Source organism: Bombina bombina, chromosome 1 (genome assembly GCF_027579735.1).
Source record: "Bombina bombina isolate aBomBom1 chromosome 1, aBomBom1.pri, whole genome shotgun sequence".
In the NCBI taxonomy this organism is placed as follows: Eukaryota; Metazoa; Chordata; class Amphibia; order Anura; family Bombinatoridae; genus Bombina; species Bombina bombina.
The window spans coordinates 950,317,994-950,345,781 of record NC_069499.1 but is presented as its reverse complement, the minus strand read 5'-3'; positions in this window follow the sequence as shown (position 1 = coordinate 950,345,781).

The window sequence follows — 27,788 nt, the reverse complement described above, 5'->3', positions numbered from 1 at the left end:
AGACTTAGCTTTAGGGGTTAATACATTTATTAGAATAGCGGTGAGCTCCGGTCGGCAGATTAGGGGTTAATAATTGAAGGTAGGTGTCGGCGATGTTAGGGAGGGCAGATTAGGGGTTAATACTATTTATGATAGGGTTAGTGAGGCGGATTAGGGGTTAATAACTTTATTATAGTAGCGCTCAGGTCCGCTCGGCAGATTAGGGGTTAATAAGTGTAGGTAGGTGTCGGCGACGTTGTGGGGGGCAGATTAGGGGTTAATAAATATAACATAGGGGTCGGCGATGTTAGGGCAGCAGATTAGGGGTACATAGGGATAACGTAGGTGGCGGCGGTTTACGGAGCGGCAGATTAGGGGTTAAAAGTGTAATGCAGGGGTCAGCGATAGCGGGGGCGGCAGATTAGGGGTTAATAAGTGTAAGGTTAGGGGTGTTTAGACTCGGGGTACATGTTAGGGTGTTAGGTGCAGACATAGGAAGTGTTTCCCCATAGGAAACAATGGGGCTGCGTTAGGAGCTGAACGCTGCTTTTTTGCAGGTGTTAGGTTTTTTTTCAGCTCAAACAGCCCCATTGTTTCCTATGGGAGAATCGTGCACGAGCACGTTTTTGATGCCGGCCGCGTCCGTAAGCAACTCTGGTATCGAGAGTTGCATTTGCGGTAAAAATGCTCTACGCTCCTTTTTTGGAGCCTAACGCAGCATTTGTTTGAACTCTCGATACCAGAGTTAAATTTATGGTGCGGCCAGAAAAAAACCCGCGGAGCGTTAACAGCCCTTTTACCGCCGAACTCTAAATCTAGGCCTAAATGATCTATAGCAAAAATATAAGCAAACAGTGCATCGCCACATCAAGGTGGATTTATTAAATAAAAGTAAAATGCAAACAATCAATGCACTTACAAAAACAATATATATATCATGCATCAAAAGAATTGCTCTACACCAGGTTCTGTCTGAACAATTACTGCTGCTTCCTCCTCACACCCCTATTGGTGATTTCAAATGCAGCCACCTGGGTGAATTCTGGACCCTGGATCACACTACAGGTGCACCTTGAGGACAAAATTACATGTTTCATCAGGTAGATATTCAGACTTTCTCAAGAGTCTATTATTGCAGATACATTTCCTGGTGCTTGTTTATTTAATGGCTTATTCAATCCCTGCTAATGGGTTGTTTTTTAGCACCACCTAATCATTAAACTAATGGGTGTAGACATACTGAAAACTAAGCCCATTTTGTTGCAATGAATCCATATGTTAAATGTATCAAATGAATAGTTAAATTAATGTGCACCTTTACGTATTCTTAAATCATTTTAAAACATACATTAAAAGAATCTAAAATATATGTTCATCATACAGTAAACAAGAACAATAAAATCAAATAATTATTCGTTCAAAATATCAGGATTAAAATTATATTTTATTATACAACATTCTCCTAAAATAACCCTTTACCATCTTCCAAACAACCATAAAGATAAAAAGAAAAACTCCAGGTAGACCAATTATTTTGGAATAGGGTCCCTATGTAATAGTCTATCCAAATATGTTTACTTTTTTTTCCTCAACCTGTGGTTAAGTTAAGAACACTAAAGCATTTATTAAAGATACCACAGGTGTTATTAAAACTTTTGAGGGTTTAGATTAGGAAAATGACATCTGGGGGATTATTTATGATGTATTATAACCATACACCAATATAGATCTACACTTTTTGTTTGGTTCAATATCATTCATTTAACAACATATTTATTTTAAATTTGAAGATAGATTTTATCAACAAATAAAGGGCACTGCGATGAGGACTACGTTAGCTCCATCACTTGCAAAACGTTTTATGGATTATTTTGAAAAAAGGTTTATATGGAACAATAACACTTTTAAATCTCATACGATAAAATATTTTCGTTATACTGATGACGTGTTTATACTGTGGAAGGGTGATGAGGAATCTATATGGGCATTTACTACATATATAAAAAGGAATGTTTGCAATCTACAACTTAATGATAATTATTCTAATTTAAGAATTGAATTCCTAGATTGAATCTTATTTTGGAATTTGGAAAAGAAAATTGTGGTTTGTATCTACAAAAAACCTAAGGACAAATATAGGTTTCTAGATGCGAATAGTGCACATCTACAGAATTGGAAGAACATCCCTGAGGGTCAATATGCAAGAATAAGACATAATTGTACTAGGACATCTGAATTCACCAGTGAGGCATTGATATTAGAAGAGAAATGTCTGGCCCATGGCCATAGTCCTGCATTATTAAATAAGGTGAAACAAAGAGCACTAAATATAAATAGATCCTCTCTTTTACATAATAAGGATAAAAAACAGAATATGAGCATTGACAGACATAAAAATGGAATTATGAGTTTGAATCAAATAGGGTTTATTACCACATACTGTATATGGCTAGATTACGAGTGGAGTGCTATTTATTGCTCCCACTTGCTCGTTAACTCCGTTAGAAGTATGCTGTTAGCGTGTGTCAGGTAACGCTCGTATTCCAACTTGAAAGCAAAAAGTTTTCACTCTCACGCTAATCCGACACGTGCAGAAAGCCAAACTTCAAATATCGTGATTGCGTTAACATATTCTGCCATATAAATCAATGGAGCAAGAAAAGTGAAAAAAACACCCTATGTGCGCGCAAGCTTGATCACGTTTTCTCAAGTGCGCTAACCTGACATGAAAATATGAATATTTCACATTCCAATGTTCTTCACATAACAGAATATGTTCTATTTATTCATAAATACATATTTTTAAATCTATCTGATGGTATTTTGGTACAATATATATCTATACCTATATTTGAAAAACATTGGAATGTGAAATATTTACAGTAAATACTTAGTTAAACACTTTATTATATATGAATATTTCATAAATATGATTTTACATGTTTTCAGCTACTTGACCGCAAATGGCTCCAATGCGCATATATATATATATATATATATATATATATATATATATATATGTGTGTCTATTCATGTATACATATGTATTTATGTGTTTATATCTGTATATATGTCTGTAAATATATATATGTAAATATATATATATATACATACACACACACATACATATAAATAAATACATATGTATACACATAGGTATATATATATATATATATATATATATGTGTGTGTGTTACGGTAAAGTAAGAGATCTAGGTAATCCTAGGATTACCCGGGTAAAATTAACATTACCCAAGCTGCTGTGGGTAAAGCCAGAGGTCCTGTAATTCCCCCATCTACACTATTTCTTTTGCCTCTGCCAGGGGGGTTCAAGATAGGCGCCCCGCTGATCCTTTGGCAACCACCCCAAGTGAACCTTGGGGAATGAGTGAGTGAGTCTCTCTCTCTCTCTCTCTCTCTCTCTCTAAGACCTCATATTTTTGAGCACTTATAACTTTTTTATGCAATATTTTTTTTTAAATAATCTTTATCAGATAATGTATAAAAAAAGTGTACAAAAATCAATCACAGAAATAAAACAAAATACAAATAAATGTGAAACAGGTGCAAAAAAAGTTCAATAATTAATTAAAGGATATGTCCGCCCTATGAGAATGGTCTGATGACTTGAATCTTCAATTGGTCCTCAAATTAGAGAAAAAAAAAAACACAAAATAGTGTAATACTGTAACACACTGGGCAAAATACGGTGACAGGACGAATGATTACTCACATTTGTTGGAGCTAATAGAAGCTCTGTGTTATGCGCACACCTAATATATACTGGTAGGCAAACAATATCCCACAGTGTGATCGGGTAAGAATATTTATTAAAACATTAAAATTTGTCACAAAACGCTTAGTGCAAACAATTGTACAAAGGGATCCAAATGGAAAACAGTTCATGTATACTGTCTAGAGTAAACCAGACTGCCGGATGGAAGTGGATAGAGAGCAGAAACTGAACCACTTACCAAACGCTATCCTCGACTTGCTAGGTTATGCTCCACCCTAAGAGTCACTGGCACGTTTTGACGCAATAGTGGGAAGATTTCAATGTACATTTTGCTGACCAACTTGCAGCTTTGTCAAAGAAACGTAGTGCGCATGTCAAATTCGTCCTTTATACAGCATATTGCAAACAAACCGGAAGTTTATAAAGAATTATCCACCATGATTGTTTCAGGTGTATATATTACCAGAATGGCAATTTAAACCACACTTTAGAAATTTGATAAATGATCTTTGATATATGGAAACATTTGTTAAGGGCAAAACAAAAACAATATTCGATACATCAAATGATCAAACACACTTATACTTAGACGATACAATATACATATACAATACTTGATATACCATAAATCAATGTATTGTAGACATAAAAACAATCACCTAGATTACAAGTTTTGCACTATAGAGGGTATTTAATGAACACAACAAAAGTTGCGTTATTTCACCCTCCATAGCGCTGCCATTACAAGTTTTAGAAAAGCCGCCTTGTGCGTGCAGTATGGTTGCGTTGAGCTCCATACCGCACAAAATACAAGCGCTGCTCTGACGTGCTTGTGCACGCTTTCCCTATAGACATCAATGGGGAGAAAGTGTTAAAAAAAACAAAAAAACCTGCGATCGTGGAATAAAAAGCTCCATAACGCAGCCCCATTGATGTCTATGGGGAAAAAAAAAGTTACGTTTAAACCTAACATAGCCCCACTTCTAAACACCGCTAATCTGCTGCCCCCGACACCGTCAACACCTACATAATGTTATTAACCCTTAATCTGCCGCTCCCAATATCGCCATCACCAAAATAAATCTATTAACCCCTAATCTGTCACTCCCAATATCGCCGCCATTATACTAAAGTTATTAACCCCTATTCCCCCGCAAAACCTACCATTACAAAAAATAACAAACAAAATTATCCAAAATAATAAAAATTATTCCTATTCTAATACGCTGTTTAAAAAAAAAAAAAAACACCCCAAAATAAAAAAAAAACCTAATCTATAATAAACTACCAAGGGCCTTTTGAAGGGCATTGTCCTAAAGAAATCAGCTTTTTTCCTACAAAAGAAAACAAACACCCCCTAACAGAATACAAACCCCCACCCCCCAAACCCACAAAATAAAAAAATAAAGTAAAACCTAATCTACCCACTGCCATGAAAAGGGCATTTGTATGGGCATTGCCCTTAAAATGGCATTCAGCTCTTTTGCTGCCCATTAAAATAAAAAATGGCTATTCTAAAAAAAAAAACACACCCCAAAACAAAAAAAAATAACAAACAAATTATCCAAAATAACAACAATTATTCCTATTCTAATACCCATTTTTATAAAAAAAAAAAACCCAAAATAAAAGAAACCTAATCTATACTAAACTATTAATAGCCCTTAAAAGGGCCTTTTGTAGGGCATTGCCCTAAAGAAATCAGCTGCTTTTATAAACAAAAAACAAAGATCCACTAACATAACAAACCCCCACCTCCCAAATCCACAAAATAAAAAAAAATCTAACTAAAAAAACCTAATCTAACCATTGCCCTGAAAAGGGCATTTGTATGGTCATTGCCCTTAAAAGGTCATTCAGATCTTTTAAGAAATGCCCAACCCCTAATCTAAAAAAAAAAACCACCCCAAAAAACCTTTAAAAAAACCTAACACTAACCGGAGCGGTCGATGCGCGGAGGTGGAGGTCCAAGGCAAAGGTCCAAGACGGAGGTCCAGGCGAAAGTCCATCGATCCGACGTGGAGGTCCTCTTCATGCAATCATCCGCAGCACACTGAGGATTGAAATGCAAAGTACCCTTTTATACTGGGGGTACCATTGCATTCCTATTGGCTGAAAGATTTTAATCAGCCAATAGGAATTAGGGCTGCTAAAATCCTATTGGCTGTTCAAATCAGCCAATAGGATTTAAGCAGCTTTCATTCTATTGGCTGATTCAATGAATTGATGGACTTCTGCCTGGACCTCCGCTTTGGACCTCCGCCTTTGTGCATCAAATGTTCCGCCTCCGCAGGGATGAAGACGATGCTGGTCCCGCGATGGATGAAGATGGAGCCACCTGGATGAAGATTGAGCCGCTGGAATGAAGATCGTTCAAGCGGGACTTCAGCAACTGTGAGTACCTAAAGAAGGGTAAGTGTTTTTTTGGGTAAGAGCTGAATACCCTTTTAAGGGCAGGAAAAAGAGCTGAATGCCTTTTTAAGGGCAATGCCCATACAAATGCCCTTTTCAGGGCAATGGGTAGATTAGTTTTTTTAGATAGTGTTTTTTATTTTGTCGGTTTGGGGGGTTTGTAATGTTAGTGGGTCTTTGTATTTTTGTTTAGAAAAAGGGCTGACTTCTTTAGGGCAATGCCCTATAAAAGGCCCTTTTAAGGGCTATTGGTAGTTTATTATAGATTAGGTTTCTTATTTTTGGGTGTTTTTTAAAATGGGTATTAGAATAGGAATAATTAATTTGGATAATTTGTTTGTTATTTTGTGTAATGTTTTTTTTTTCCATTTTGGGGTGTTTTTTTTTTTTTAGTATAGCCATTTTTTATTTTTAATGGGCAGCAAAAGAGCTGAATGCCCTTTTAAGGGCAATGCTGATATAAATGCCCTCTTCAGGGCAATGGGTAGATTAGGTTTTACTTTTTTTTATTTTGTAAGTTTGGGGGTTTGTATACTGTTAGGGGGTGTTTGTTTTTCTTTTGTAGGAAAAGAGGTGATTTCTTTAGGGCAATGCCCTTCAAAGGGCCCTTGGTAGTTTATTATAGATTAAGGTTTTTTATTTTGGGGTGTTTTTTTTTTTTTTTTTTTTACAGGCTATTAGAATAGGAATACTTTTTATTATTTTGGATAATTTTGTTTGTTATTTTTTGTAATGGTAGGTCGTTTTTTTTAATTTTAGTATTTATTTTTGTAATGGTTGATTTTTTTATTTTTGTAATGTTAGGTTTTATTGTAAGGCAGCTTAGGTTTTATTTCTCAGTTAAGTTTGTATTTATTTTAACTAGGTAGTTAGTAAATAGTTAATAACTATTTACTAACTATTCTACCTAGTTAAAATAAATACAAACTTACCTGTGAAATAAAAATAAAACATAAGCTAGCTACAATATAACTATTAGTTATATTGTAGCTAGCTTAGGTTTTATTTCACAGGTAAGCTTGTATTTAGTTTTAAATAGGTATTATTTAGTCAATAATTGCAACTTTAATTTAGCTCATTTTAATTATGTTAAAGTTATTGGGTGTTAGGTTTAGGGTTACGGTTAGGGTTAGGTTCAAGGTTAGGTTTAGGGGTTAATAGTTTAATTTAGGTTGTTGCGATGTGGGGGGCTGGCGGTTTAGGGGATAATAGGTTAATTTAGTGGTAGTGATGTGGGAGGCCAGAGGTTTAGGGGTTAATAACTTTATTTAGAGGCGGCTATATCGGGGAGCAGCAAAATAGGGGTTAATATTGTTATTATAGTGTGGGTGATGTTGGGGTGCGGGGGAATAGGGGTTAATAAATTTTATTAATGGCGGTGATGTCAGGAGCAGATTAGAGGTTAAAAATTTCAAAATAGTGTTTGCGATGTGGGAGGGCCTCGGTTTAGGGGTTAATAGGTAGTTTATGGGTGTTAGTGTACTTTGTAACACTTAAGTTATGAGTTTATGTAACAGTTTTGTTGCGTAAAACTCATAACTACTGCTCTCAGATGGCGTAACGGATCGTGTCAGTATAGGGTGTAATGCAAGCTTTTAAGCCTCGCCGCAAAACTCGTAATGGCAGCGCTATGGAAGTCCCATGAAAAAACGTAATTTTTTTGAGTGCGGGACTGACGTTATCAAAGATTGGGACAAAGTACATAGAGATAAAATAAAATCATATACACTATATATATGAATATAAATATCCTGTGTTGTGTCCCTGTGAAAAATTATTATAAAAAATGATGGACTTCAAAATCCTTGTTGTGACCGTTGGGTATAAAACTATCCATAGCATGGATCCATTTCATCTCCATATGGCCCAAAGCATTTTGAATGTCACCCTCTCTCTAATTAGACTTTACTTTGTGAATGCCTAAAAATTGTAACTCCGTCACATTTCTATTGTGGTTGTGATTAAAGTGGGCATGAGTGATTCAGGAAGCCTTTCTCAATATTGTAGATATGTTCGTTTAGAAGTGTAACTCTACTTTTAAATGTAATTTTGAAACCTTTTGTGCAACTTTTTAGTCGAGCGCAACAGTTAACCAGAGCTCTGAAGTCACGCTATACACTAGGCAGTTTTTGGGGTCTAAAGTTGGTGGGAGTGGGGTGTTAGAATAAAAACGGCACTGAAAAGTGCCTTTACATTGCAGTCTAAGGGAACAGTGTAAATATATATGACAATATTCATATATATTTATGTTAATATATGTATGTAGTCATATACATATACAGTATATTCCAAAATATGCTGCCATCGCTGCACTACTTACCCATTTTCTGCTCTTATGGAAGCGTTCTCTCGTGAGTGCAATGCTTACCAGCAATGCGAAGGCTGGCCACGTTTGCATTGCTGTTAACTTGTAACACCAACGCACATTAGCGTGCTCTGGTATTACACAGTGGAGCACAAATATCGCTTTCATAAAAGCGATATTTAGCACTCCACTTGTAATCTGGCCCATTGATGGGGGAAAACCTACTACTACGTTTAAAGGGACAGGAAACCCACATCTTTTTATTTTATAATTCAGATACAATTTTAAAAAACTTTCAAATGTACTTCTATTATCATATTGCTTCGTTATTTAGGTATCCTTTTAAGAAGAGCATAGCTAGGTAGGCTCAGCACCTAGGTGCTAGTTGCTGATTGGTGGCTGCACATATACAATGACTTATAAAGGCTACTTACTGTATATAAACAGGGCGGTTTCTGTATCCTATTTTTACTCTCTTTAAATTAGAATTTCTTTTAAAAATGTTCCAATATTTACAAAGATTATTTCATAACCTCCTAAATTTACTACAATTTCACTTGCCTTGACTATATTTTTATTTTCCCTTTGATTAAATTTTTATTTCTTCAGTGATTTTGTCTAAATTAAATTTCTTCTCCAAAAAGTATTGTTTCATAATATATATATATATATATATAAATCAGAAATTTGAGAAAGCACTCACTGGACTGTAGACAGCAATGTGAATCAAAATTTTATTGTGACGTTTCGGGACCAACAACGTCCCTTCCTCTGACGTTGTTGGTCCCGAAACGTCACAATAAAATTTTGATTCACATTGCTGTCTACAGTCCAGTGAGTGCTTTCTCAAATTTCTGATTTCTACATACCTGGCTACAGCACCCTGGTAAGTTGTGGTCTGCTGGTGAGAGTGCATATACAACATACTTTCAATATATATATATATGCTAAATCAAAAAATGGATGGGTACTTGTAATCAGCTCTGAACACAACCAATAAATCAGTTTATAGAGGTTGGCAGGAGGAAAAATATATAAATCTTAGTCAATTTGATTCTAGTACAAACAGTCTTATGGTGCCTGTTAAAGCCTTAATCACGATTGCTGCTGTGATAGAAAAAAATATATTGCAAACATATTCACACATCAGCCTGCCATGTTCAGGGCCCTACCTACCAATTGCAGGGTATACCATGTATGTGCCTTGGTTCAAGAGCGGAGATGACCATGCTCCCTGAAGTCCAGATAACCACCAGACCCTGAGAGCTTCACTGCTCCACCTCCAGGCTTCTCCCCTTGATTGGATGCCGATATGGTAGTCCTGAGTGTAATGTGATTTCTCAATATTGCAGCAATTTCAGTGAGCCATGTCCATTTCTGTGTGCTGTTTGTTCTGACCGAATATCCACTCCCTCTGTGAGCCAACTCACCTGACCACTATTGCACCTGTTTCCAACCAATTTCAGACAAATAGAGCCCAAAAAGTAAATAAGGACAACGCCAGGTGCATGAGGATAAGTTAAACCAAAATAAAAAATTAACCGGCAGGAGTCCTATTAGCATTAAAAAGCAAAGCTTTATTTTACCAAATTAAAAATAGTCAGCTAGGTGAGTCTGACATGTTTCGTCAAAAGGCGCCTTAATCATAGACATGACCTTACTTAAAAACAGCATCAATTTAAACGAAAGCCTTTGTTTCTATTGGTAGTGCATTGTGATCACATGTTAAGTTTCAGGTTACATTTAAAGGGATATTACATTTCAAATACAAAGTTAAGTACATGGTAGAATTATTTTGTTGGAGCGCTAAATGACTAGTGGATAAAATAACATTTCAATTGTATTGCTAATATTACTAAGAACACCTAAGCCAAATGTACAAAGGATAACAAATCATAAAGTTACATTAAAGGGACAGTCAACCATAGAATTGTTATTGTTTTAAAAGATAGATAATCCCTTTATTACTCATTCCCCAGTTTTGCATAACCAACACAGTTATATTAATGTTCTTTTTACCTTTGTGATTACCTGTTTATTATCTATTGTCTTAAATTTAGCATTGTGTTGTGCTAGATCTTAAATAACTTTCTGTGCCTGAACACAGTGTTATCTATATAGCCCACGTGTACTTTCTGTCTCTTTGTGTTGAAAAGAGATTTAAAAAGCATGTGATAAGAGGCAGCCCTCAAAGGCTTAGAAATTAGCATATGAGCCTGCCTATGTTTTGTTTAAACTAAGAATACCAAGAGAAAAAAACAAATTTGATGATAAAAGTAAATTGGAAAGTCAATTAAAATTAAAAGTCCTATCTGAATAATGAAAGTTTAATTTATACTTGACTGTCCCTTTAATCCTTAATTATATACATAATATAGTGTCTATTCGCAATACAATATTGACCATTAACTGGAAATAAATTCACATATGTCTGATTTTCACTAAATATAATTTGTCACAACCATTGCACAGCGCTACTATGTAATATTCTATTGTGTATAAATCTCTTATCAGGGAAGAGTAGATCAATTTCTATGATGTTTGAAAATATCCCTAGATTAAATTGTCAATTCATAGTAATCTAGTAGGATACAATATAAGATAATCAGTATAATAGTTATATATTAACGGAAACATCTAGAAACATTTTCTACTACCATAAAGGTAAATGTATTTTCAGAGTAAATTAGAACCTAATTAAGTGTGTATGGAATAGAATAATGTGATATAAATAGATAGAGCATAGGGATATTTACATATGCCTGACATTAATTAAGTAAAAACCTTAAATGCTCAGTGAATAAATTATATAATTTATCTCAACTTACTGAGTACTTGATCTATGGCAAATGTATAAAAATAAGCAATGTAGATTAAACAATTATTTGGTTTGAAGGGATCTTTTTTGAATATATCAACTTTTCCCAATAGTTGATAATATCAAAAACAGAGTTATAACCAATTGGTATGCGTGTATTTAGTGTGAATATCCAAAATGCTTCTCTTTTGTGAAGCAATTTTGTTATATCACCCCCTCGTGAGGAAAGGTTTGTTTTTTCTATTACCATCCATCTCTGGGTGCCACTTGTGCTACTATGTTTGGTAATAAAATGGGTAGCTAATTCAGATGATTTGTGGGACCTATTTATATCCGACAGATGCTGTCGTATCCTTTCTCTCACCTCTCTTATAGTACACCCCACATACTACCTGGTATTGCAAGTACACCATATAAGATAAACCACAATTTTGCTTCTGCAGTTAACATAGTCCCTGACTGTATATATTTTACTTCTATCAGAGTTCTCAAAATAATCAGACCTGGTACTGTAGCTACAGGTTATGCATGGGCCATAGCTACACTTGTTCATGCCCTTGGTATTTAGCCACGTTCCCTCTCTCGGATTTGAACTTATTTCACTAGGAGAAAGTATGTTCCCTAGGGTAGTAACCCTTCTATATGAGTAACGGCATCTCTGTTGGATGGCTTTCTGTAATCTGTTATCAGCTGACAACATGGGAATGTGCTTGCGTATAATCTTGCACACATCCTCATAATCAGAGGAGTATTGTGTAACAAAAGTGATTGGTTGGTCTCTACTATCATGTCCTGACTGTCTCCTTTTCTTACTTTGTTTGCTTTTATCTATAAGTAAATAAGTTATCTCTAGAGCATCTACTTCTGCCCTAGCCTTTAAAATTACTGTTTGATTATATCCCCTTGCTATTAGTCTATGTGTGAGTTCAATGGCTTGTCTGTTGTAATCATCATCATTAGAACAGTTTCTTTTGGTTCTTATGAACTGGCCTTTTGCTATTGAGTATGGTACCATTTTGGGTGATTGCTCTTTCCATGAAGAACTGTGTTACCTGAAATGGGTTTACGGTACATAGTTGAATCAATGCGTCTACTAGACCTATTAGCTTTGAGAGTAACATTTAAATAGTTAATAGTGTTGGGATGGAACTCATAAGTGAATTTGAGACCCCAGGGATTATTATTGAGGTCTGATATGAAGTCCCCAATTTCTTTTGGGTCTCCTGTCCAAATAAAAATTAGATCATCTATAGAGCGATAAAAAAGGGCTATATCATTGCCAAAATGATTGTTAACACCATATACATAGGCACTTTCCCACATGCCCATGACCAAATTTGCATATGAGGGGGCAATTTTTGCCCCCATTGCAGTGCCCCGTGTCTGTAGATAATAGCCTTCATTGAACTTTAAAAAATTATGTGTCAGTAAAAAAGGGGTTACTTCAAGAATGTAATTGACAAACTCTTTACTAAAAGTTGTTTCTGTATTTAGGTACAATTTTATGGCTTCCATTCCCATGTCATGTGGTATAGAAGAGTATAATGAAACTACGTCTATAGTAAGCCACCCATAATGATCTTTCCATTCAATGAGGCCTATTTATTAAAGGTCTTGCTCTCCACATTTAACATTGCACCAGCAGCTCAACGTCGCCCCCTGCTGACTCGCAGCCAATGAAATGCGAGCTCAATCCTATCTTAGGATTTTTCCTACCTTAATTCCGATTGGCTGATAGAATTCTATCAGCCAATCGGAATTGAAGGGATGCCATCTTGGATGACATCACTTAAAGGAACCTTCATTCATCGGGTAGTCATCGGCCGAGAAAGATGCTCCGCGTCGGATGTCTTGAAGATGGACCCACTCCGCGCCGGATGGATGAAGATAGAAGATGCCGTCTGGATGAATACTTCTGCCCATCTGGAGGACCACTTCTGCCCGGTTGGATGAAGACTTCTGCCCGTCTGGAGCACCACTTCTGCCCGGTTGGATGAAGACTTCTGCTTGTCTGGAGGACCACTTCTGCCCATTTGGGTGAAAACGTCTCACGGTAGGGTGATCTTCAAGGGGTTAGTGTTAGATTTTTTTAACAGGGGATTGGGTGGGGTTTAGAGTAGGGTTGGTTGTGTGGGTGGTGGGTTTTAATTTTGAGGGGGTATTTGTACATTTTTTTTCCAGGTAAAAGAGCTGATTACTTTGTGGCAATGCCCCACAAAAGGCCCTTTTAAGGGCTATTTGTAATTTAGTGTAGGGTAGGGCTTTTTTTATTTTGGGGGGCTTTTTTATTTTGTTAGGGGGATTAGAGTAGGTGTAATTAGTTTAAAAATCTTGTAATTATTTTATTATTTTCTGTAATTTAGTGGGGGGGTTTCGTACTTTAGATAATTTTATTTAATTGTAATTAATTGTATTTAGTTTAGTTAATTTATTTAATTATAGTGTAGTGTTAGGTGTAATTGTAACTTAGGTTAGATTTTATTTTACAGGTAAATTTGTCTTTATTTTAGCTAGGTAGTTATTAAATAGTTAATAACTATTTAATAACTATTGTACCTAGTTAAAATAAATACAAAGTTGCCTTTAAATTAAAAATAAACCCATACGGCTAGATTTAGAGTTTGGCGGTAGCCGTCAAAACCAGCGTTAGAGGCTCCTAACGCTGGTTTTGGGCTACTGCTGGTATTTGGAGTCAGTCAGGAAAGGGTCTAACGCTCACTTTGCAGCCGCAACTTTTCCATACCGCAGATCCCCCTACGCCATTTGCGTATCCTATCTTTTCAATGGGATCTTTCTAACGCTGGTATTTAGAGTCTTGGCTGAAGTGAGCGTTAGAACTCTAATGACAAAACTCCAGCCGCAGAAAAAAGTCAGGAGTTAAGAGCTTTCTGGGCTAACGCCGGTTTATAAAGCTCTTAACTACTGTGCTCTAAAGTACACTAACACCCATAAACTACCTATGTACCCCTAAACCGAGGTCCCCCCACATCGCCGCCACTCTATTAAAATGTTTTAACCCCTAATCTGACGACCGCACACCGCCGCCACCTACGTTATCCTTATGTACCCCTAATCTGTTGCCCCTAACACCGCCGACCCCTATATTATATTTATTAACTCCTAATCTGCCCCCCCCAAGTCGCCACCACCTACCTACAATTATTAACCCCTAGTCTGCCGACCGCACACCGCCGCCACCTACGTTATCCCTATGTACGCGTAATCTGCTGCCCCTAATACCGCCGACCTCTATATTATATTTATTAACCCCTAATCTGCCGCCCCCGTTATCGCTGACCCCCTGCATATTATTATTAACCCCTAATCTGCCGCTCTGTACACCACCGCAACCTACGTTATCCCTATGTACCCCTAATCTGCTGCCCCTAACACAGCCGACCCCTATATTATATTTATTAACCCCTAATCTGCCGCCCCCAACGTCTCCTCCACCTACCTACAATAATTAACCCCTAATCTGCCGACCGGATCTCACCGCTACTCTAATAAATGTATTAAACCCTAAAGCTAAGTCTAACCCTAACCCTAACACCCCCCTAAATTAAATATAATTTAAATCTAACGAAATAAAATAACTCTTATTAAATAAATTATTCCTATTTAAAGCTAAATAATTACCTGTAAAAAAAAACCTAATATAGCTACAATATAAATTATCATTATATTGTAGCTATTTTAGGATTAATATTTATTTTACAGGCAACTTTGTAATTATATTAACTAGGTACAATAGCTATTAAATAGTTAATAACTATTTAATAGCTACCTAGTTAAAATAATTACAAAATTACCTGTAAAATAAATCCTAACCTAAGTTACAATTAAACCTAACACTACACTATCAATAAATAAATTAAATAAAATACCTACAATTATCTACAATTAAACCTAACATTACACTATCAATACATTAACTAAATACAATACCTACAAATAAATACAATGAAATAAACTAACTAAAGTACAAAAAATAAAAAAGAACTAAGTTACAAAAAATAAAAAAATATTTACAAACATTAGAAAAATATTACAACAATTTTAAACTAATTACACCTACTCTAAGCCCCCTAATAAAATAACAAAGACCCCCAAAATAAAAAAATGCCCTACCCTATTCTAAAATTAAAATAGAAAAGCTCTTTTACCTTACCAGCCTTTAAAAGGGCCATTTGCGGGGCATGCCCCAAAGAATTCAGCTCTTTTGCCTGGAAAAAAAAACATACAATACCCCCCCAACATAACAACCCACCACCCACATACCCCTAATCTAACCCAAACCCCCCTTAAATAAACCTAACATTAAGCCCCTGAAGATCTCCCTACCTTGTCTTCACCACACCGGGTCCCGATCTGTCCAGAAGAGCCTCCGATGTCTTGATCCAAGCCCAAGCGGGGGGCTGAAGACATCCATCCTCCGGCTGAAGTCTTGATCCAAGCGGGTAGAAGAGGACATCCGGACCGGCAAACATCTTCATCCAAGCTGCATCTTCTATGTTCTTCCATCCGATGACGACCGGCTGATCTTCAAGACCTCCATCGCGGATCCATCCTCTTCTTCCGACGACTAGACGACGAATGAAGGTTCCTTTAAGGGACGTCATCCAAGATGGCGTCCCTCGAATTCCGATTGGTTGTCAATCTCAATCAGCCAATCTGATTGGCTGATTGATAGAATGCAATCTCAATCAGCCAATCTAATTGAGATTGCATTCTATTGGCTGTTCCGATCAGCCAATAGAATGCGATCTCAATCTGATTGGCTGATCGGATCAGCCAATCGGATTGAACTTGAATCTGATTGGCTGATTCCATCAGCCAATCAGAATTTTCCTACCTTAATTCTGATTGGCTGATAGAATCCTATCAGTCAATCGGAATTCGAGGGACGCCATCTTGGATGATGTCCCTTAAAGGAACCGTCATTCGTCGGGAAGTCGTCGGTGAAGATGGATGTTCCGCGTCGGCGGGATGAACTACATGGATCCGGAAGAAAGAAGATTGAAGATGCCGCTTGATAGAAGACTTCAGTCGGATCATGGACCTCTTCAGCTCCCGCTTGGATGAAGACTTCAGCCGGATCATGGACATCTTCAGTCCCCCGCTTGGGCTTGGATCAAGACATTGGAGGCTCTTCTGGACCAATCGGGACCCGGTGTGGTGAAGACAAGGTAGGGAGATCTTCAGGGGCTTAGTGTTAGGTTTATTTAAGGGGGGTTTTAGGTTAGATTAGGGATATGTGGGTGGTGGGTTGTAATGTTGGGGGGGTATTGAATGTTTTTTTTCCAGGCAAAAGAGCTGAATTTTTTGGGGCATGCCCCGCAAAGGGCCCTTTTCAGGTCTGGTAAGGTAAAAGAGCTTTTCTATTTTAATTTTAGAATAGGGTAGGGCATTTTTTTATTTTGGGGGTCTTTGTTATTTTATTAGGGGGCTTAGAGTAGGTGTAATTAGTTTAAAATTGTTGTAATATTTTTCTAATCTTTGTAAATATTTTTTAATTTTTTGTAACTTAGTTCTTTTTTTATTTTTTGTTCTTTAGTTAGATTATTTAATTGTAGATAATTGTAGGTATTTTATTTAATTAATTTATTGATAGTGTAGTGTTAGGTTTAATTGTAACTTAGGTTAGGATTTATTTTACAGGTAATTTTGTAATTATTTTAACTAGGTAGCTATTAAATAGTTATTAACTATTTAATATCTATTGTACCTGGTTAAAATAATTACAAAGTTGCCTGTAAAATAAATATTAATCCTAAAATAGCTACAATATAATTATAATTTATATTGTAGCTATATTAGGGTTTATTTTACAGGTAAGTATTTAGCTTTAAATAGGAATAATTTATTTAATAAGAGTTAATTTATTTCGTTAGATTTAAATTATATTTAATTTAGGGGGGTGTTAGTGTTAGGGTTAGACTTAGCTTTAGGGGTTAATACATTTATTAGAGTAGCTGTGAGATCCGGTCGGCAGATTAGGGGTTAATTATTGTAGGTAGGTGGAGGCGACGTTGGGGGCGGCAGATTAGGGGTTAATAAATATAATATAGGGGTCGGCGGTGTTAGGGGCAGCAGATTAGGGGTAAATAGGGATAACGTAGGTTGCGGCGGTGTACGGAGCAGCAGATTAGGGGTTAATAATAATATGCAGGGGTCAGCGATAGCGGGGGCGGCAGATTAGGGGTTAATAAATATAATATAGGGGTCGGCGGTGTTAGGGGCAGCAGATTAGGGGTACATAGGTATAATTTAGGTTGCGGCGGTGTACGGAGGGGCAGATTAGGGGTTTATAATAATATGCAGGGGTCAGCGATAGCGGGGGTGGCAGATTAGGGGTTAATAAGTGTAGGCAGGTGGAGGCAACGTTGTGGGGGGCAGATTAGGGGTTAATAAATATAATATAGGGGTTGGCTGTGTTAGGGGCAGCAGATTAGGGGTACATAGGGATAACGTAGGTTGCGGCGGTGTACGGAGTGGCAGATTAGGGGTTAATAATAATATGCAGGGGTCAGCGATAGCGGGGGCGGCAGATTAGGGGTTAATAAGTGTAAGGTTAGGGGTGTTTAGACTCGGGGTACATGTTAGAGTGTTAGGTGCAGACTTAGAAACTGTTTCCCCATAGGAAACAATGGGGCTGCGTTAGGAGCTGAACGCTGCTTTTTTGCAGGTGTTAGGTTTTTTTTCAGCTCAAACTGCCCCATTGTTTTCTATGGGGGAATCGTGCACGAGCATGTTTTTGAAGCTGGCCGCGTCCGTAAGCAACGCTGGTATTGAGAGTTGCAGTGGCGGTAAATATGCTCTACGCTCCCTTTTTTGGAGCCTAACACAGCCATTCTGTGAACTCTAAATACCAGTGGTATTTAAAAGGTGCGGGGGAAAAAAAGCATGCGTAGCTAACGCACCCCTTTGGCCACAGAACTCTAAATCTAGCCGTAAGTTAGCTACAATGTAACTATTAGTTATATTGTAGCTAGCTTAGGGTTTATTTTATAGGTAAGTATTTAGTTTTAAATAGGAATAATTTAGTTAATTGTAGTAATTTTATTTAGATTTATTGTAATTATATTTCAGTTAGGGGGGGTTAGGGTTAGGGTTAGACTTAGGTTTAGGGGTTAATAACTTTATTATAGTTGTGGCGACGTTGGGGGCGGCAGATTAGGGGTTAATAAATGTAGTTAGGTTGCGGCGACATTGGGGGTGGCAGATTAAGGGTTAATAAATATAATGTAGGGTTCAGCGATGTTGGGGGCAGCAGATTAGGGGTTCATAACTATAATGTAGGTGGCGGCGGTGTCTGGAGCGACAGATTAGGGGTTAATAATATAATGCAGGTGTCGGCGATGTTGGGGCAGCAGATTAGGGGTTAATAAGTGTAAGATTAGGGGTGTTTAGACTCGGGTTCATGTTAGGGTGTTAGGTGTAGACATAACTTTTGTTTCCCCATAGGAATCAATGGGGCTGCGTTAGGAGCTTTACTCTGCTTTTTTGCAGGTGTGAGGTTTTTTCCAGCCAGCTCTCCCCCATTGATTCCTATGGGGAAATCGTGCACAAGCACGTTTTACCAGCTCACTGCTAACGTAAGCAGCGCTGGTATTGAGGTGAGATGTGGAGCTAAATTTTGCTCTTCGCTCGCTTTTTTGCGGCTAACGCCGGGTTTGTAAAAACCCGTAATACCAGCGCTTGTCTGCAAGTGAGCGGTGAGCATAAACTGCTGGTTAGCACCGCACCATTGTTAACGCAAAACTCGTAATCTAGGTGATTGTTATTTTACCTTCTCTCACCCAAGGTTATCCTGAAAACCTGGCCTGTGAAGAAGCCTGAAGACAGGTTTGAAAACCAGTAACCTAATCTGAATATTAAAACAGATTTATTATGTGCTAGATTGCAAGTGGCTCTGCTCAAGGGCGATATCAGCTATTTGTGCGCATCGGAAATAGCATGCATATTACAAGTTGAAAGTAAACGCTATCACAAGAGCGCAATCAGATTTTACACTCATTGGGTTAGCATGACTAAAATCCTCTCGTAAAGTGTAGTGCATTAAATAAAAGTAATAATAATCACACATCTCTGTACAGTGATCTTTAGTTGTATACACACACACATTTATGTATAAATATATATATATATATATATATATATATATATATACAGTATATATTTACTTTACATATATGTATATATATATATATATATATATATATATATATATATATATATATATATATCCAAGGAAGCTGGTACACTCTGGATTTTTAATTTATGCACAATAAATCACTGTTAAAATCCAGAGAGTGCCAGCTTCCTTGGAAATTTAAAGTGACACTAAACCCAACATTTTTCTTTCATAACTCAGGTAGAGAGTACACTTTTAAACAACATTCCAATTTACTTCAATTATTTAATTTGCTTCATTTTTTAAATATCCTTTGTTAAAGAAATAGCAATGCACATAGGTGAGCCAATCACACAAGGCATCTATTTGCAGCCACCAATCAGCAGCTACTGAGCCTATCTAGATATGCTTTTCAGTAAAGACTATCAAGAGAATAAAGTAAATTAGATAATAGAAGTAAATTAGAAAGTTGTTTAAAATTGCATGCTCTTTCTAAATCATGAAAGAAAAATGTGGGTTTCATGTCGCTTTAAGTAACTTTTTTCTTGCACCCTAGTGGTGAGAGTGCACTACTTTGGACATATACACTGTATAGCCAACTTCTTTGGGGGGGGCTTTAGTTTAGTAAGTGGTCCCAAAATTTATATTAGCATCCCTGCTGTTAGATGTTGTTTTCAGAGGGGGAGCGTGTCAGTCAGAGCTTGGCCTGGAACACACCGTATCAGCTGGAAATGAAGGGGTTATTTGATTAGGATATCCAGAGAATAGAAATCAGACCATGCAGCAATGAGTCTAAAAACCATTCTGTTTATTGAAAGATGAAAGGCACGTCTTATAGGCAGTCATGACAGCATATATGGCTAACATGATGACACTTCATCACAACGTCATATCATACCATATTTCATGAACAAAAGAAGCTTATTGAAATAATTGAGTGAAAGAGGAGTATGAAGGAGTATTTCTTATAACAGTAACGAAAATACATCTGTGCGCATAGCTCAGCCCAAAGCAAGGCCATTTGGCCATCTTACCTAGATAACGGACTTCCAGGCGCATTGCTAGGAACATTTGAAGGCCAATAAATGTTACTTAGACAAGATGGATGCCGAAGACAAAATGGCAGCTAAGAACAAGATGGCATTGGTAATGCTAACAATTCCTAACATACCGCTCTTTTATTCTAACAGAATAACATAAAAATAGATAAGCACAGAAAATTAGTAAGTCCTTTAACAACAATATAAGCCTGATACTTTGGTATAACATGAATCTATGTAAGAATACTGTAGAGAAATGTATTCACATTTACTGAAATAATTTTATAGGCCAATAGAGCACAATTTGTCACTGCACATAGGTGCGGCCTATCCAATACTCTCCGTCTACCTCCCAGCATCCTCAAACTACTGGTCTATCTGCACAAAGACCCAACCAGCCCCCTATCTACCCCCAAACAATACTGCATCTTTATTTCTCCACCTGCATTGCTAGCACCCCCCAATATTTCCAACAGTTTCTTGCTCTGTACATTCTCCACAGTGAAGTATGACATGGGAACAGCACAAATGTCTCTAGGTGGCCTCTGATCACTTTAAGAACAGTCTTTGTCCTCTTAGAGTGCTCCACCTTCCTCAGACACTCTGCTTCAATACCATAGTTCATTTGCTTATCCAGTGTTCTTCTGCAGGTAGATGCTGGAAGTCCGATGGTTTGTTCATGGGGTAGACAAGGAAAGCCAGTGGATCCTCATAGCAAGCAGACACTTGAGTCAGAAGGAGTCTAAGAAGGAAACAAAACAGCACAAGATGAGCACACACCCTGATACAATCACAATTATGTCCTAATAAAACTTCTTTCACCTTTTTGTAAGCATCACAATTCCTTTAGCTTAACTCATCCTATGTCATTTAAAACCAAGAAAACATTGTGGATATATAAAATAAACTAAATACATTGAAACGTTTACAGAGAATAACTCACAGCTCCTCTATACAATTTAAATGATACGTCATGAATACTAAGCAAGTGAAAACTGCTAGACTTCATCAAGAGGCTGAATGGCTATGCTAAGTAACTGATGCTAAGGTCTGCCCTGCAACAAAAATGAAAAATAAAACAGTCAATAAAAAAATGTCTTCACACTTTCTCTTGGAACTACTAAAAATAAAAGAACCTAGTATTGCTTTATTCTGCAAAGCTACTATCTTTAATGTTTATAATTATCCAACTATGATCTTAATAGTCAGCAATCTTGTCTGATATAAACACTACTAGTTTAATAATTATTTTATGCAACCTAAATTCTCTCACACTCCTGTATGAGGAAAGATTACAATCATAACAGCATTTAAAACTACAAAATCTTTTAAAGGTAAACACATCTTTATGGTAAGATAATTCCTTTCATTGACAAACATCTGGAATTACAAAATTCAAATTGCAGATACCATACCAATTAATAAAAGGGAAAAATAAATTTGCTTTCATAACACAGCTCCACTAAGAGCCATGGTAGGTAGACAATATACCATCAATATAACTATAATTATGCTACTCCCTAAACAAATATTTCTCTGTATAATTAATATAAGTTTCTAGCTGAGACGTGTCCTCACTATGTTCCACAAGGGTGAAGGAATCTAAAATATTCTGATATATTGCAGCATTTTCTTTAAACTATAAAGGTGCAAACATATCTTCTATACTCAGTGGGCTATTCAATAGGTTACAATACTGCAAGGTTTAGAATTACACTTATCTAGATGGTTACTTTGTTTAAGTACATAAACTACAATGTTGTACTAATACAAATAAGGCATACTTTTCTGCAGACAAAACTATATGACTTCTTATAACTAATATGATCAACAAAAAATAACACAAATACAAGAGAATACAAAACAAGCAATACAGGGAGTGCAGAATTATTAGGCAAGTTGTATTTTTGAGGATTCATTTTATTATTGAACAACAACCATGTTCTCAATGAACCCAAAAAACTCATTAATATCAAAGCTGAATAGTTTTGGAAGTAGTTTTTAGTTTGTTTTTAGTTATAGCGATTTTAGGGGGATATCTGTGTGTGCAGGTGACTATTACTGTGCATAATTATTAGGCAACTTAACAAAAAACAAATATATACCCATTTCAATTATTTATTTTTACCAGTGAAACCAATATAACATCTCAACATTCACAAATATACATTTCTGACATTCAAAAACAAAACAAAAACAAATCAGTGACCAATATAGCCACCTTTCTTTGCAAGGACACTCAAAAGCCTGCCATCCATGGATTCTGTCAGTGTTTTGATCTGTTCACCATCAACATTGCGTGCAGCAGCAACCACAGCCTCCCAGACACTGTTCAGAGAGGTGTACTGTTTTCCCTCCTTGTAAATCTCCCATTTGATGATGGACCACAGGTTCTCAATGGGGTTCAGATCAGGTGAACAAGGAGGCCATGTCATTAGATTTTCTTCTTTTATACCCTTTCTTGCCAGCCACGCTGTGGAGTACTTGGACGCGTGTGATGGAGCATTGTCCTGCATGAAAATCATGTTTTTCTTGAAGGATGCAGACTTCTTCCTGTACCACTGCTTGAAGAAGGTGTCTTCCAGAAACTGGCAGTAGGACTGGGAGTTGAGCTTGACTCCATCCTCAACCCGAAAAGGCCCCACAAGCTCATCTTTGATGATACCAGCCCAAACCAGTACTCCACCTCCACCTTGCTGGCATCTGAGTCAGACTGGAGCTCTCTGTCCTTTACCAATCCAGCCACGGGCCCATCCATCTGGCCCATCAAGACTCACTCTCATTTCATCAGTCCATACAACCTTAGAAAAATCAGTCTTGAGATATTTCTTGGCCCAGTCTTGACGTTTCAGCTTGTGTGTCTTGTTCAGTGGTGGTCGTCTTTCAGCCTTTCTTATCTTGAGTATTGCACACCTTGTGCTTTTGGGCACTCCAGTGATGTTGCAGCTCTGAAATATGGCCAAACTGGTGGCAAGTGGCATCTTGGCAGCTGCACGCTTGACTTTTCTCAGTTCATGGGCAGTTATTTTGCGCCTTGGTTTTTCCACACGCTTCTTGCGACCCTGTTGACTATTTTGAATGAAACGCTTGATTGTTCGATGATCACGCTTCAGAAGCTTTGCAATTTTAAGAGTGCTGCATCCCTCTGCAAGATATCTCACTATTTTTGACTTTTCTGAGCCTGTCAAGTCCTTCTTTTGACCCATTTTGCCAAAGGAAAGGAAGTTGCTTAATAATTATGCACACCTGATATAGGGTGTTGATGTCATTAGACCACACCCCTTCTCATTACAGAGATGCACATCACCTAATATGCTTAATTGGTAGTAGGCTTTCGAGCCTATACAGCTTGGAGTAAGACAACATGCATAAAGAGGATGATGTGGTCAAAATACTCATTTGCCTAATAATTCTGCACTCCCTGTATAAGTAAACAAGTTAAAACAATACTCCCCTAATTTAATTGTTTTTGACTCTGTAACAGCATAACAGGTCCTCAATATCAACAGGCAAGGCACAGTCCAGAGAAGGATAGTCTTTATGTTCTGAAGACACACATCATAGGAAACAGTCATAGATTATCCAGAGTCCAGGTCTGGGGCTGGTACCAGCATGCAAAGCAAAGAATGAATCCAAAAATAGTTCAGCAACGTTTACTGCAGTATGGTGGTTAAAACAAGCTTGACAAAAGGTCTTTTATCTTCATTTTTCTCTCTTTAAAAGGTTTACTTGCATTCAATCTTCAATCTTTTGGAGCGTGCATTATGGAATTTCATCTGTACAGATTTTACCTAAATAGGAAAAACTCAAAAATAATTCAGTTAGTGTCTTTAATTTCTGGATACAGCTTCATGATCTCATCCTACAAATACAAATATTGTGTTAAGAACAAAATAGAAAAAATAAAAACATTTTAAGTTCATTTACTTACTTAAAATATTCACCCAAATCACATAAAGATACTTATCAATACTCATCAATACTTCCCCCTTTGTTTGCGTGAAACATCCTATGTGTCATGCAAACACAAGATAACTGCAAACTAAAAGACAAATCATGCACTCCACTCATGCATGTAGTATACAATTCTTATCAGGCAAAATCAAATACACCTCAATATTCAATATTCCATCCATACCGTACCCTTCCACATGCATTCACTAAAAATAAAAACACGACATTCGCTTAGAAAACACTTAAAACCACCTGTCCATTGCACAAAACAAAACATTAACAGGAGACTCAAACTTTTAACAACCAGAATTAACCTGAAATTCAACACATATACTTACATATTCACTGAAACACAGCACTCGCAAAACACTACAAATAATTAAAATCCTATAACAACCATCTATACCCTGGTTCTGCAAATTCTACCATGCACAATACTACGAGATCATACTAATGATGCAATCACTTCAGAAGATCAATAAACTCCAGTTGCATATTTACAAATAAAATCCCTAACCATAAATTTACAAAGGAACCCACAAACACCTAAGTACCATATTTTGGGAAAGATCAGATAAAAATGGTACAGCCACTGTTCTATATAGCCCCTGCTCGCATGCACAGTGCAAATCCACTGTTAAATAAATCATGTGTGGCACAAATCATTTGTGAAAAGCTCTGGAATCCAGTCTATACTTTTACATAAACAAGATTTTAATAAATACACAATTATTTGATTTAACTTTTTTATCATTTGATATTCACCATTTTGAATCTCTCTAACTAAATATAACAATGGCATACAACAAAATGATCTTTCTACAAAAGAATAATAATAATAATTTACACTAATAGATTAAAAGGACAGTTTGTCCAAAAATGTCCCCTTTAAATTGTTCCCAATGACCCATTGTGCTCACTTATAATAAAAAATGTATACTGACGTCCATTGAATAGTGTTATTCTGAGACATATTAGTATTGCACTATTCCACCTCATATAATGAATTGTATTGTGTTAAGTAGCAGTAAGGTCAAATATAATTGTAGATGTTTTTGTTAGTTGGCCAAATACCATGCTCCTCATTGTGTACATGAATGTGTGACATTAAAGTATGTTATATCTCAAATACATATAATACTGGTGTGTGGGATGTTACTCACCAGCATGATGCGCTATGGTTGCAGCTCCTGAGTCACAAGCCCCTGGAAGTCCACGGACTGCTGTGATACTCAGGGACCTGCGTATCATCTCCAGGTGTTATACTCAATATCCAGGGATGGACCACCGCCTGTTCCCTTTTGGTTATAGCTTCCTGCCTCATCTTTTCTTTGACCCGCCTCTTGCAGTCATTCCACTGCTTTTTCAGGCCCTCAACAGTCCTCCTCTGCGGGGCCACACTGTTGACGGAATTCTCTATCGCCAACCATGCCGTTTTTCTCCTTTTGGCAATGCCTTTGCCCTTCTCCTGCCCGAAGAGGTCACTGTAATTGTCCATAATGGCCTGGACAAGGGCAATATTTTCATCAAATGAGAAGTTGGGATTCTCAGACTCTCATCCTCCATGGACACGTGGCTTCCTCCCTGTGATGTCACTGGTGTGTGTTCCTCCCTATCCTCTCCCTCCTTCCCCCTTCTGTCCCTATGTGCACTCTCTGTCCCTCTCCTAGATCTGCCTGCTCTATGGGGCACTCGGACATCTCCCCTCCCATCATCCCTTCTAGCTCTCCCTCTCACAACTCCACTTAATCCCTGATGGGGGGGCCCACTGCTCCTCCTGTCCTCATACTAAATCACACTACACACACTCACACTCACTCCCAGTTCAATCACAAACAATCACAAGTTCACAATCAAACACTCAGCCTATCACACTGTAAAAATCAAATGAAATGTGTGAGGTGTTAGAAAAAAAAGTGTGGTGTATTTGCATATGTATGTATGCAAAATATGTGTGCAATATGTAAAAATATGTGTAAGTGTACAAACTTAATCAAACAACAATGCGACCTAACTAACTCCTCTGTTTGCGCCTCTCTCTCTACTCCAGTGTAGTGTGTTGTAGCTCAACGAACAATCCAAACACACTGAGGAAAATGGTGGATGCGCATGCGTTTAAATATATGATTTTTGAATATCGTAATTACGTGTCGCATTTTTATTTGAAATCTATTCATTTTTATGAGTGTTAGCCTAATTTGCATAAAACTACTCTTTATTGACACTTTCAGTGGAAAAAATACTGGCGTATTTTATAAATGCTTTATTATATATCTCTCTTTACAATCATATATATTACCCCTAATATATTTATCTCCCTTCGTTTCTTTTACTTTGTTTCTTGCTTTCTTAATATTACCATAAACTTTAGATGGACAGTCTAGTCAAAATTAAACTTTCATAATTCAGATAGGGCATACAATTTAAAAAAAAAAAATACTTTTATCATCAAAGGTGTTTTGTTCTCTTGGTAATCTTTGTTTAAAGCTAAACCCAGGTAGTCTCATATACTAATTTCTAAGCACTTGAAGGCCACCTCTTTCCTCATTTAGCCGTTTTTCTCATCTAAACAGCATTAGTTCATGTGTGCCATATAAATAACATTGTGCTCACTCCTGTGGAGTTATTTATGAGTCAGCACTGATTGGCTAAACTGCAAGTCTGTCCAAAGAATTGAAATAAGGGGGCAGCCAGCTAAGGCTTAGATACAAGGTAATCACAGATGTAAAAAGCATATTAATATAATTGTGTTGGTTATGCAAAACTGGTGAATGGGTAATAAAAGGATTGTCTGTCTTTTTAAACAATACAAATTCTGGAGTAGACTGTCCCTCTATTAGGGCATGTCATTTTAAACAACTTTCTAATTTAATTTTATCATCAAATTTGCTTTGATCTCTTGGTATTCTTAGTTAAAAGCTAAACCTAGTAAGGCCCATATCCTAAATTCTAAGCCCTTGAAGACTCCTCTTATTTGAATGCATGTGACAGTTTGTAAATATTGCTATTGTGTCACTTTAACATGCTTTAATTGTGAAGAAATAAAACAATTTATGGGATTGCAAAAATGCTCCTGGCAAGCCCATTGGCCAGAAAGAGTCTAGATCTTGCTTTGGTCTTTTGTCATACTGTAAAAATTAAGTAATCAAGACAAGAAAAGACATATGTGTCAGTTTGCACCAAGAACCATGAAGGTGAGATACGTAAATTCATATTTTCATGTCATTATGGTTGCCCCACCAGCCGCTATTTTACCAACATCATCAGTATTTTTAAGGTTCAGTTCAAGGTTGAAAATAAAAAATCATAAATAGACATAAAGATGCAATTATGGTCAAACTTCTAAGTGTATTGGAATCTAATTATAAACACATGATCATTTACAATTTGTCCTGATTTATGCTATA